Source organism: Cherax quadricarinatus, chromosome 96 (genome assembly GCF_038502225.1).
Source record: "Cherax quadricarinatus isolate ZL_2023a chromosome 96, ASM3850222v1, whole genome shotgun sequence".
NCBI lineage: Eukaryota > Metazoa > Arthropoda > Malacostraca > Decapoda > Parastacidae > Cherax > Cherax quadricarinatus.
In genome coordinates this window covers 7,770,640-7,784,185 of record NC_091387.1, presented here as the reverse complement: position 1 = coordinate 7,784,185, position 13,546 = coordinate 7,770,640, and the positions used below count along the sequence as shown (strand labels likewise).

The 13,546-nt window shown below is 49.4% G+C and overlaps 1 protein-coding gene across 4 annotated transcripts in view; it reads right to left on the bottom strand.

Moving 5' to 3' along the window:
* Positions 1-12,117, bottom strand: part of LOC128701699 (uncharacterized) — a 139,875-nt gene extending 127,758 nt beyond the window's left edge. For all 4 annotated transcript variants that reach the window (XM_070105065.1, XM_070105063.1, XM_070105064.1 and 1 more), the window contains exon 1: positions 11,886-12,117. The gene's annotated coding sequence lies outside the window, so the exon portion shown is untranslated. The remainder of the gene's footprint in view (positions 1-11,885) is intronic.
* Between the last annotated feature and the right edge of the window lie 1,429 nt (positions 12,118-13,546).

The following is a 13,546-nucleotide window of genomic DNA, read 5'->3' as shown; positions in this document are numbered from 1 at the left end:
ATACCTCAGGTATATCAGCGCTGGATACCAGGTTATACCTCCGTTATACCTCAGGTATATCAGCGCTGGATACCAGGTTATACCTCCGTTATACCTCAGGTATATCAGCGCTGGATACCAGGTTATACCTCCGTTATACCTCAGGTATATCAGCGCTGGATACCAGGTTATACCTCCGTTATACCTCAGGTATATCAGCGCTGGATACCAGGTTATACCTCCGTTATACCTCAGGTATATCAGCGCTGGATACCAGGTTATACCTCCGTTATACCTCAGGTATATCAGCGCTGGATACCAGGTTATACCTCCGTTATACCTCAGGTATATCAGCGCTGGATACCAGGTTATACCTCCGTTATACCTCAGGTATATCAGCGCTGGATACCAGCTTATACCTCCGTTATACCTCAGGTATATCAGCGCTGGATACCAGGTTATACCTCCGTTATACCTCAGGTATATCAGCGCTGGATACCAGGTTATACCTCCGTTATACCTCAGGTATATCAGCGCTGGATACCAGGTTATACCTCCGTTATACCTCAGGTATATCAGCGCTGGATACCAGGTTATACCTCCGTTATACCTCAGGTATATCAGTTATACCTCCGTTATACCTCAGGTATATCAGCGCTGGATACCAGGTTATACCTCCGTTATACCTCAGGTATATCAGCGCTGGATACCAGGTTATACCTCCGTTATACCTCAGGTATATCAGCGCTGGATACCAGGTTATACCTCCGTTATACCTCAGGTATATCAGCGCTGGATACCAGGTTATACCTCCGTTATACCTCAGGTATATCAGCGCTGGATACCAGGTTATACCTCCGTTATACCTCAGGTATATCAGCGCTGGATACCAGGTTATACCTCCGTTATACCTCAGGTATATCAGCGCTGGATACCAGGTTATACCTCCGTTATACCTCAGGTATATCAGCGCTGGATACCAGGTTATACCTCCGTTATACCTCAGGTATATCAGCGCTGGATACCAGGTTATACCTCCGTTATACCTCAGGTATATCAGCGCTGGATACCAGGTTATACCTCCGTTATACCTCAGGTATATCAGCGCTGGATACCAGGTTATACCTCCGTTATACCTCAGGTATATCAGCGCTGGATACCAGGTTATACCTCCGTTATACCTCAGGTATATCAGCGCTGGATACCAGGTTATACCTCCGTTATACCTCAGGTATATCAGCGCTGGATACCAGGTTATACCTCCGTTATACCTCAGGTATATCAGCGCTGGATACCAGGTTATACCTCCGTTATACCTCAGGTATATCAGCGCTGGATACCAGGTTATACCTCCGTTATACCTCAGGTATATCAGCGCTGGATACCAGGTTATACCTCCGTTATACCTCAGGTATATCAGCGCTGGATACCAGGTTATACCTCCGTTATACCTCAGGTATATCAGCGCTGGATACCAGGTATATACCTCCAGTTATACCTCAGGTATATCAGCGCTGGATACCAGGTTATACCTCCGTTATACCTCAGGTATATCAGCGCTGGATACCAGGTTATACCTCCGTTATACCTCAGGTATATCAGCGCTGGATACCAGGTTATACCTCCGTTATACCTCAGGTATATCAGCGCTGGATACCAGGTTATACCTCCGTTATACCTCAGGTATATCAGCGCTGGATACCAGGTTATACCTCCGTTATACCTCAGGTATATCAGCGCTGGATACCAGGTTATACCTCCGTTATACCTCAGGTATATCAGCGCTGGATACCAGGTTATACCTCCGTTATACCTCAGGTATATCAGCGCTGGATACCAGGTTATACCTCCGTTATACCTCAGGTATATCAGCGCTGGATACCAGGTTATACCTCCGTTATACCTCAGGTATATCAGCGCTGGATACCAGGTTATACCTCCGTTATACCTCAGGTATATCAGCGCTGGATACCAGGTTATACCTCCGTTATACCTCAGGTATATCAGCGCTGGATACCAGGTTATACCTCCGTTATACCTCAGGTATATCAGCGCTGGATACCAGGTTATACCTCCGTTATACCTCAGGTATATCAGCGCTGGATACCAGGTTATACCTCCGTTATACCTCAGGTATATCAGCCTGGATACCAGTTATACCTCAGGTATATCAGCGCTGGATACCAGGTTATACCTCCGTTATACCTCAGGTATATCAGCGCTGGATACCAGGTTATACCTCCGTTATACCTCAGGTATATCAGCGCTGGATACCAGGTTATACCTCCGTTATACCTCAGGTATATCAGCGCTGGATACCAGGTTATACCTCCGTTATACCTCAGGTATATCAGCGCTGGATACCAGGTTATACCTCCGTTATACCTCAGGTATATCAGCGCTGGATACCAGGTTATACCTCCGTTATACCTCAGGTATATCAGCGCTGGATACCAGGTTATACCTCCGTTATACCTCAGGTATATCAGCGCTGGATACCAGGTTATACCTCCGTTATACCTCAGGTATATCAGCGCTGGATACCAGGTTATACCTCCGTTATACCTCAGGTATATCAGCGCTGGATACCAGGTTATACCTCCGTTATACCTCAGGTATATCAGCGCTGGATACCAGGTTATACCTCCGTTATACCTCAGGTATATCAGCGCTGGATACCAGGTTATACCTCCGTTATACCTCAGGTATATCAGCGCTGGATACCAGGTTATACCTCCGTTATACCTCAGGTATATCAGCGCTGGATACCAGGTTATACCTCCGTTATACCTCAGGTATATCAGCGCTGGATACCAGGTTATACCTCCGTTATACCTCAGGTATATCAGCGCTGGATACCAGGTTATACCTCCGTTATACCTCAGGTATATCAGCGCTGGATACCAGGTTATACCTCCGTTATACCTCAGGTATATCAGCGCTGGATACCAGGTTATACCTCCGTTATACCTCAGGTATATCAGCGCTGGATACCAGGTTATACCTCCGTTATACCTCAGGTATATCAGCGCTGGATACCAGGTTATACCCCCGTTATACCTCAGGTATATCAGCGCTGGATACCAGGTTATACCCCCGTTATACCTCAGGTATATCAGCGCTGGATACCAGGTTATACCCCCGTTATACCTCAGGTATATCAGCGCTGGATACCAGGTTATACCCCCGTTGTACCTCAGGTATATTTTCTACAGATTATTGTTATAATAATAATAATAATAATAATAATAATAATAATAATAATAATAATAATAATAATAATAATAATAATAATTTAAATCCGGCTTAAAGCAGAATAATGATGTAGGTTTGAAGCCGATCGGTTAGTTAGTTTAATATGTTTATTATGCACCCCATACCCATCCTGTGGGTGGTAGTCACCCCATACCCATCCTGTGGGTGGTAGTCACCACATACCCATCCTGTGGGCGGTAGTCACCCCATACCCATCCTGTGGGTGGTAGTCACCACATACCCATCCTGTGGGTGGTAGTCACCACATACCCATCCTGTGGGCGGTAGTCACCACATACCCATCCTGTGGGCGGTAGTCACCACATACCCATCCTGTGGGCGGTAGTCACCACATACCCATCCTGTGGGCGGTAGTCACCACATACCCATCCTGTGGGCGGTAGTCACCACATACCCATCCTGTGGGCGGTAGTCACCACATACCCATCCTGTGGGCGGTAGTCACCACATACCCATCCTGTGGGCGGTAGTCACCACATACCCATCCTGTGGGTGGTAGTCACCACATACCCATCCTGTGGGTGGTAGTCACCACATACCCATCCTGTGGGCGGTAGTCACCACATACCCATCCTGTGGGTGGTAGTCACCACATACCCATCCTGTGGGCGGTAGTCACCACATACCCATCCTGTGGGCGGTAGTCACCACATACCCATCCTGTGGGTGGTAGTCACCACATACCCATCCTGTGGGCGGTAGTCACCACATACCCATCCTGTGGGCGGTAGTCACCACATACCCATCCTGTGGGCGGTAGTCACCACATACCCATCCTGTGGGCGGTAGTCACCACATACCCATCCTGTGGGCGGTAGTCACCACATACCCATCCTGTGGGTGGTAGTCACCACATACCCATCCTGTGGGCGGTAGTCACCACATACCCATCCTGTGGGCGGTAGTCACCACATACCCATCCTGTGGGCGGTAGTCACCACATACCCATCCTGTGGGTGGTAGTCACCACATACCCATCCTGTGGGCGGTAGTCACCACATACCCATCCTGTGGGCGGTAGTCACCACATACCCATCCTGTGGGCGGTAGTCACCACATACCCATCCTGTGGGTGGTAGTCACCACATACCCATCCTGTGGGCTGTAGTCACCACATACCCATCCTGTGGGCGGTAGTCACCACATACCCATCCTGTGGGCGGTAGTCACCACATACCCATCCTGTGGGTGGTAGTCACCACATACCCATCCTGTGGGCGGTAGTCACCACATACCCATCCTGTGGGCGGTAGTCACCACATACCCATCCTGTGGGCGGTAGTCACCACATACCCATCCTGTGGGCGGTAGTCACCACATACCCATCCTGTGGGCGGTAGTCACCACATACCCATCCTGTGGGTGGTAGTCACCACATACCCATCCTGTGGGCGGTAGTCACCACATACCCATCCTGTGGGTGGTAGTCACCCCATACCCATCCTGTGGGCGGTAGTCACCACATACCCATCCTGTGGGTGGTAGTCACCCCATACCCATCCTGTGGGCGGTAGTCACCACATACCCATCCTGTGGGTGGTAGTCACCACATACCCATCCTGTGGGCGGTAGTCACCACATACCCATCCTGTGGGTGGTAGTCACCCCATACCCATCCTGTGGGCGGTAGTCACCCCATACCCATCCTGTGGGCGGTAGTCACCACATACCCATCCTGTGGGTGGTAGTCACCACATACCCATCCTGTGGGCGGTAGTCACCACATACCCATCCTGTGGGCGGTAGTCACCCCATACCCATCCTGTGGGTGGTAGTCACCCCATACCCATCCTGTGGGCGGTAGTCACCACATACCCATCCTGTGGGTGGTAGTCACCACATACCCATCCTGTGGGTGGTAGTCACCACATACCCATCCTGTGGGCGGTAGTCACCACATACCCATCCTGTGGGCGGTAGTCACCACATACCCATCCTGTGGGCGGTAGTCACCACATACCCATCCTGTGGGCGGTAGTCACCACATACCCATCCTGTGGGCGGTAGTCACCACATACCCATCCTGTGGGCGGTAGTCACCACATACCCATCCTGTGGGTGGTAGTCACCACATACCCATCCTGTGGGTGGTAGTCACCACATACCCATCCTGTGGGCGGTAGTCACCACATACCCATCCTGTGGGCGGTAGTCAGCACATACCTATCCTGTGGGCGGTAGTCACCACATACCCATCCTGTGGGCGGTAGTCACCACATACCCATCCTGTGGGTGGTAGTCACCACATACCCATCCTGTGGGCGGTAGTCACCACATGCCCATCCTGTGGGCGGTAGTCACCACATACCCATCCTGTGGGCGGTAGTCACCACATACCCATCCTGTGGGCGGTAGTCACCACATACCCATCCTGTGGGTGGTAGTCACCACATACCCATCCTGTGGGCGGTAGTCACCACATACCCATCCTGTGGGCGGTAGTCACCACATACCCATCCTGTGGGCGGTAGTCACCACATACCCATCCTGTAGGCGGTAGTCACCACATACCCATCCTGTGGGCGGTAGTCACCACATACCCATCCTGTGGGCGGTAGTCACCACATACCCATCCTGTGGGCGGTAGTCACCACATACCCATCCTGTGGGTGGTAGTCACCCCATACCCATCCTGTGGGCGGTAGTCACCACATACCCATCCTGTGGGTGGTAGTCACCACATACCCATCCTGTGGGTGGTAGTCACCCCATACCCATCCTGTGGGCGGTAGTCACCACATACCCATCCTGTGGGCGGTAGTCACCCCATACCCATCCTGTGGGCGGTAGTCACCACATACCCATCCTGTGGGTGGTAGTCACCACATACCCATCCTGTGGGCAGTAGTCACCACATACCCATCCTGTGGGTGGTAGTCACCACATACCCATCCTGTGGGCGGTAGTCACCACATACCCATCCTGTGGGTGGTAGTCACCACATACCCATCCTGTGGGCGGTAGTCACCACATACCCATCCTGTGGGTGGTAGTCACCACATACCCATCCTGTGGGTGGTAGTCACCCCATACCCATCCTGTGGGCGGTAGTCACCACATACCCATCCTGTGGGTGGTAGTCACCACATACCCATCCTGTGGGTGGTAGTCACCACATACCCATCCTGTGGGTGGTAGTCACCACATACCCATCCTGTGGGCGGTAGTCACCACATACCCATCCTGTGGGTGGTAGTCACCACATACCCATCCTGTGGGCGGTAGTCACCACATACCCATCCTGTGGGTGGTAGTCACCCCATACGCATCCTGTGGGCGGTAGTCACCCCATACCCATCCTGTGGGCGGTAGTCACCACATACCCATCCTGTGGGTGGTAGTCACCTCATACCCATCCTGTGGGCGGTAGTCACCACATACCCATCCTGTGGGCGGTAGTCACCCCATACCCATCCTGTGGGTGGTAGTCACCCCATACCCATCCTGTGGGCGGTAGTCACCACATACCCATCCTGTGGGTGGTAGTCACCACATACCCATCCTGTGGGTGGTAGTCACCACATACCCATCCTGTGGGCGGTAGTCACCACATACCCATCCTGTGGGCGGTAGTCACCACATACCCATCCTGTGGGTGGTAGTCACCACATACCCATCCTGTGGGCGGTAGTCACCACATACCCATCCTGTGGGCGGTAGTCACCACATACCCATCCTGTGGGTGGTAGTCACCACATACCCATCCTGTGGGTGGTAGTCACCACATACCCATCCTGTGGGCGGTAGTCACCACATACCCATCCTGTGGGCGGTAGTCAGCACATACCCATCCTGTGGGCGGTAGTCACCACATACCCATCCTGTGGGCGGTAGTCACCACATACCCATCCTGTGGGTGGTAGTCACCACATACCCATCCTGTGGGCGGTAGTCACCACATACCCATCCTGTGGGCGGTAGTCACCACATACCCATCCTGTGGGCGGTAGTCAGCACATACCCATCCTGTGGGCGGTAGTCACCACATACCCATCCTGTGGGCGGTAGTCACCACATACCCATCCTGTGGGTGGTAGTCACCACATACCCATCCTGTGGGCGGTAGTCACCACATACCCATCCTGTGGGCGGTAGTCACCACATACCCATCCTGTGGGTGGTAGTCACCACATACCCATCCTGTGGGCGGTAGTCACCACATACCCATCCTGTGGGCGGTAGTCACCACATACCCATCCTGTGGGTGGTAGCCAACACATACCCATCCTATGGGTGGTAGTCACCCCATACCCACCCTGTGGGCGGTAGTCAAAAGATTACAGAGGTACATAATGGGTCCAGGGACTGGACCCCAAAGTTTTGATAGCTGAACAAGTTACAGAGGTAATGAACTCACAAGTTACAAAGGTAATGAACTCACAATTTACAAAGGTAATGAACTCACAAGTTACAAAGGTAATGAACTCACAAGTTACAAAGGTAATGAACTCACAAGTTACAAAGGTAATGAACTCACAATTTACAAAGGTAATGAACTCACAAGTTACAAAGGTAATGAACTCACAAGTTACAAAGGTAATGAACTCACAAGTTACAAAGGTAATGAACTCACAATTTACAAAGGTAATGAACTCACAAGTTACAAAGGTAATGAACTCACAAGTTACAAAGGTAATGAACTCACAAGTTACAAAGGTAATGAATACTGTAAGAATGGTTACTTACGTTTATACATGGCTACAATCATGAACAAATTATAGAGTAATGAGCAATTCACACTTCCACACCCGGTCACAACTGTAGTGAGTTATTGGTGCAAATGTTGATTGCTGAGTCACACACACACACACACACACACACACACACACACACACACACACACACACACACACACACACACAAACACACACACACACATGCACATATGTGGTAATGCTTTATTTACAGCTAGCAAAGTCAGGGTATTTCTCCAGAATGGTCTGTAATATACCACTGTGGATAAAACACTTAGCCATTTCTTGAACACTTCTGAGTGAGTTGTTTCTAAATTCATTAATTTTATCACACTCCAGTACATAATGACGCAAGGTGTGACGCACTCCAGTACATAATGACGCAGGGTGTGACGCACTCCAGTACATAATGACGCAGGGTGTGACGCACTCCAGTACATAATGACGCAGGGTGTGACGCACTCCAGTACATAATGACGCAAGGTGTGACACACTCCAGTACATAATGACGCAAGGTGTGACACACTCCAGTACATAATGACGCAAGGTGTGACACACTCCAGTACATAATGACGCAAGGTGTGACACACTCCAGTACATAATGACGCAAGGTGTGACACACTCCAGTACATAATGACGCAAGGTGTGACACACTCCAGTACATAATGACGCAGGGTGTGACGCACTCCAGTACATAATGACGCAAGGTGTGACAATAATCCATCTGGCAAAGTTTACATTTCGTTTGGTCTACATCTGGTGGTGGTGATTTAACCTGCCAAAGATACTTGTAACCCAGCCGGAGCCGGGCGGTAGTGACAGCCGGAGCCGGGCAGTAGTGACAGCCGGAGCCGGGCAGTAGTGACAGCCGGAGCCGGGCAGTAGTGACAGCCGGAGCCGGGCAGTAGTGACAGCCGGAGCCGGGCAGTAGTGACAGCCGGAGCCGGGCAGTAGTGACAGCCGGAGCCGGGCAGTAGTGACAGCCGGAGCCGGGCAGTAGTGACAGCCGGAGCCGGGCGGTAGTGACATCCAAGAGTCTGCTTATTTTGTTGGATGCACCATAGACATGTGGCTCCTCCTGCATGATAGAATGATGATAGATGGACTCACTGGTGTCAATCTCCCTGAGCCTTAAGTCCATAAAATTCAGCTGAAGTTCTTTTCGTATTATTGTTCTCAAACTACTACCTGACAAGCCAAGATTGTAATCTACTCCCTCTTTGAAAGCATACAGCTTAGCCAATTTATCAGTTCTATCATGCATCTGAAGACCAATGTGAGATGGAATCCACAGCATGTGCACTCTGACTCCACTGTCCACAATCCTACCATACCTGTGTCTGGCTTCTGACCCAAGCATGCCACAATTTATGCTTAATGAGTTGAGAGCATTTATGGATGACAGAGAATCAGTTACAATTAAACTGTCAATCTTTGATACATAGATGCATTTCAGTGCAAGGAGTATGGCAAACAGTTCTGTCTGAAGGGTAGAGGCCCAATTATTGATGCGTGCTCCAATTTCTTTAAGAGAGCCGTCACTCTGTACGACAACAGCAGCACTACCAGCTGCACCAGTGGACTGGTGAACAGAACCATCAACGTAAATAATTTGCGAGAGTGTGTGCTGTGTGACTAAGTTATCAATACAGCTTAAGGCCTCATGTTTGGCTTCAAGGCGAAGTTTTGGTTGTGATTTAAGAAGTAGTTTGGGGGGAAATGGAGGAATGGTAGTTAGGAATGGGGTAATATTCCATGGAGCGGAGAAGTGCCGCTGTTGCCTTACTTGACATAGATCATGTATCTGATTCATGCGGAGGTCGGTTCCAGTCTTTTCGATACATCTGGAGGAGTGTTCACCAGTGCTGAGGAACGTTTGGAGGGCTTCTGTGCAGGGGTTTGAATGAGCTTGCCTGAGCATATTAACCCCAATTAGGATATTCCTTTCAGTAACACGATCTCTGATGCTTGGAATATCAAGTTCTTTTTGCATATTTAAAATTTTGGCAGTACGAGGGCATCCTAGGATGATCCTCATTGCTTCGTTCTGCAGTTTTTCCAGCCCTCCAAGCTTCCAGTCAGACACAAGAGCAAGTAGTGGCGCAGCATAATCAACCAATGATCTAATATAAGCAAGATACATCATTTTCACAATTTTAACATTAGCACCATACCTGGGGTGAAACCCTGCCACAACTCTAAGTGCTCTTAGTCGTTCTTTGTATTGGCGACAAAGTCTTGTTACAACAGGTCCAAGTAGTGGAACCTCAAAGCCTAGATACCTGTATCTGCTTACATATTCTAGAAGAGACCCATCATGCAATTGGATCTGACGAACTGTGCCTCTCTGACGAGGAGGACGCCTATTGAGTATCTTTGTTTTATCAGTAGAGATTATCAACCCCAGGTCCTGACACGAGGCTAGTACATGATTAAGAATGTTTTGGGTGTTGGAGAATCCGGTGGTGTGAATCATTATATCAGCAAAACTAATCACATAATTATGGGGCTGACTAGGCATAGCATTAAGTAATGCATTAATTAGAATATTGAACAGTGTGGGACTGAGCACACCTCCCTGTGGGGTTCCTAATTCAAAGTCTTTAGTTACACTTCTATGTCCCTGGAACAACACAGACGATTTTCTGTTGGACAGGTAGCCTTTAATCCAGCGGAGAAGCCATCCTCCAACATCCATTCTGGCAAGTTCATTAATGATTACATGTCGGTTTGGGACAGTATTGTAACACTGGTGGTCCAGTGTGTGTGTTGGGACAGTATTGTAACACTGGTGGTCCAGTGTGTGTGTTGGGACAGTATTGTAACACTGATGGACCAGTGTGTGTGTTGGGACAGTATTGTAACACTGGTGGTCCAGTGTGTGTGTTGGGACAGTATTGTAACACTGGTGGTCCAGTGTGTGTGTTGGGACAGTATTGTAACACTGGTGGACCAGTGTGTGTGTTGGGACAGTATTGTAACACTGGTGGACCAGTGTGTGTGTTGGGACAGTATTGTAACACTGGTGGACCAGTGTGTGTGTTGGGACAGTATTGTAACACTGGTGGACCAGTGTGTGTGTTGGGACAGTGCTGTAACACTGGTTGTCCAGTGTGTGTGTTGGGACAGTATTGTAACACACTGGTGGTCCAGTGTGTGTGTTGGGACAGTATTGTAACACTGGTGGACCAGTGTGTGTGTTGGGACAGTATTGTAACACTGGTGGACCAGTGTGTGTGTTGGGACAGTGCTGTAACACTGGTGGTCCAGTGTGTGGGACAGTATTGTAACACACTGGTGGTCCAGTGTGTGTGTTGGGACAGTATTGTAACACTGGTGGACCAGTGTGTGTGTTGGGACAGTATTGTAACACTGGTGGACCAGTGTGTGTGTTGGGACAGTGCTGTAACACTGGTGGTCCAGTGTGTGTGTTGGGACAGTAACACTGGTGGACCAGTGTGTGTGTTGGGACAGTATTGTAACACTGGTGGACCAGTGTGTGTGTTGGGACAGTATTGTAACACTGGTGGACCAGTGTGTGTGTTGGGACAGTATTGTAACACTGGTGGACCAGTGTGTGTTGGGACAGTATTGTAACACTGGTGGACCAGAGTGTGTGACAGTGCTGTAACACTGGTTGTCGACAGTATTGGAACACTGGTGGACCAGTGTGTGTGTTGGGACAGTATTTTAACACTGGTGGACCAGTGTGTGTATTGGGACAGTATTGTAACACTGGTGGACCAGTGTGTGTGTTGGGACAGTATTGGAACACTGGTGGACCAGTGTGTGTGTTGGGACAGTATTGGAACACTAGTGGACCAGAGTGTATATGGGACATTACTGGAACACTGGTGGAACAATGTGTATATGGGACAGTACCAGAACACTAGTGTACCAGTGAGTGCATATATGGGACAGTACCAGAAGCCTCACCTTCTCCCGTGGCTGTACCGGGGCTGACTGGACCGGGACACCTCACCTAGACTATCAAACATAGTTACCACGGTAACGTAACACCAGTGCCACTCTACCGTGATAATAACACCGTCTTACTACCCTCCCCCATCAAGGTAGTGTCCCTGGCTGTCACAGTACCGTGACAATGGCACGGTACCGTGACAATGGCACGGTACCGTGATAGTGGCACGGTACCGTGATAGTGGCACGGTACTGTGCAGCACACATCGGGTGTTTAAATATTTGTTGGTGTAGGTGTGATATCTTATCTGAGATAGTAATGAGTGAGGAATTCTCTCTCTCTCTCTCTCTCTCTCTCTCTCTCTCTCTCTCTCTCTCTCTCTCTCTCTCTCTCTCTCTCTCTCTCTCTCTCTCTCTCTCTCTCTCTCTCACCCACAGACAAGCTACAGGATTGCTCCTATAAGTGGCTGTTAGAGTTCAACCCCAGAAAATGCTAAGAAAATCAGGGAAGGTCAGAGACGACCGGAAAGAGAGTACAGGCTCTCGTAGGACAAAGACTGTAAATCTTCTTGAAAAAGGACCTCGGGGTGAGCACAGTTCCCAACATATTACCTGAGACACACATCAACTTAATAACTGAACAAGGAGTCACTAACGGCCTTATGTACGACATATCAGGACCATCTTGGAGTATGCAGCGCCAGTGTGGAACCCACACCTGGTAAAACATCTCAAGAAACTGGAAAAAGTCCAAAGATTTGCAACAAGACTAGTCCCAGAGCTGAGGGTTGTGAATTATGAGCAGTAGCTAGAGGATTCATACAAAGCTTTAAGAAGAGGTATGATAAAGCTCATGGAGCATGAAGTGTGACCTAGTAGCGACCAGTAAAGAGGTGGGGCCAGGAGCTATGAATCGACCCCTGCAACCAAAATAGGTGAGTACACACACACCAGGTATCACATGTTTCTTCCTGTACTGTTGTTACGTTACCATCCTTAAACCCTGGTACAAGTGACTGGTACAAGTGACTGGTACAAGTGACTGGTACAAGTGACTGGTACAAGTGACTGGTACAAGTGACTGGTACAGGTGACTGGTACAAGTGACTGGTACAGGTGACTGGTACAAGTGACTGGTACAAGTGACTGGTACAGGTGACTGGTACAAGTGACTGGCACAAGTGACTGGTACAAGTGACTGGTACAAGTGACTGGTACAAGTGACTGGTACAAGTGACTGGTACAAGTGACTGGTACAAGTGACTGGTACAAGTGACTGGTACAGGTGACTGGTACAGGTGACTGGTACAAGTGACTGGTACAAGTGACTGGTACAAGTGACTGGTACAAGTGACTGGTACAGGTGACTGGTACAGGTGACTGGTACAAGTGACTGGCACAAGTGACTGGTACAGGAGACTGGTACAAGTGACTGGTACAGGTGACTAGTACAAGTGATTGGTACAGGTGACTGGTACAAGTGACTGGTACAGGTGACTAGTACAAGTGACTGGTACAGGTGACTGGTACAAGTGACTGGTACAGGTGACTGGTACAAGTGACTGGTACAAGTGACTGGTACAGGTGACTGGTACAGGTGACTGGTACAAGTGACTGGTACAAGTGACTGGTACAAGTGACTGGTACAAGTGACTGGTACAAGTGACTGGTACAAG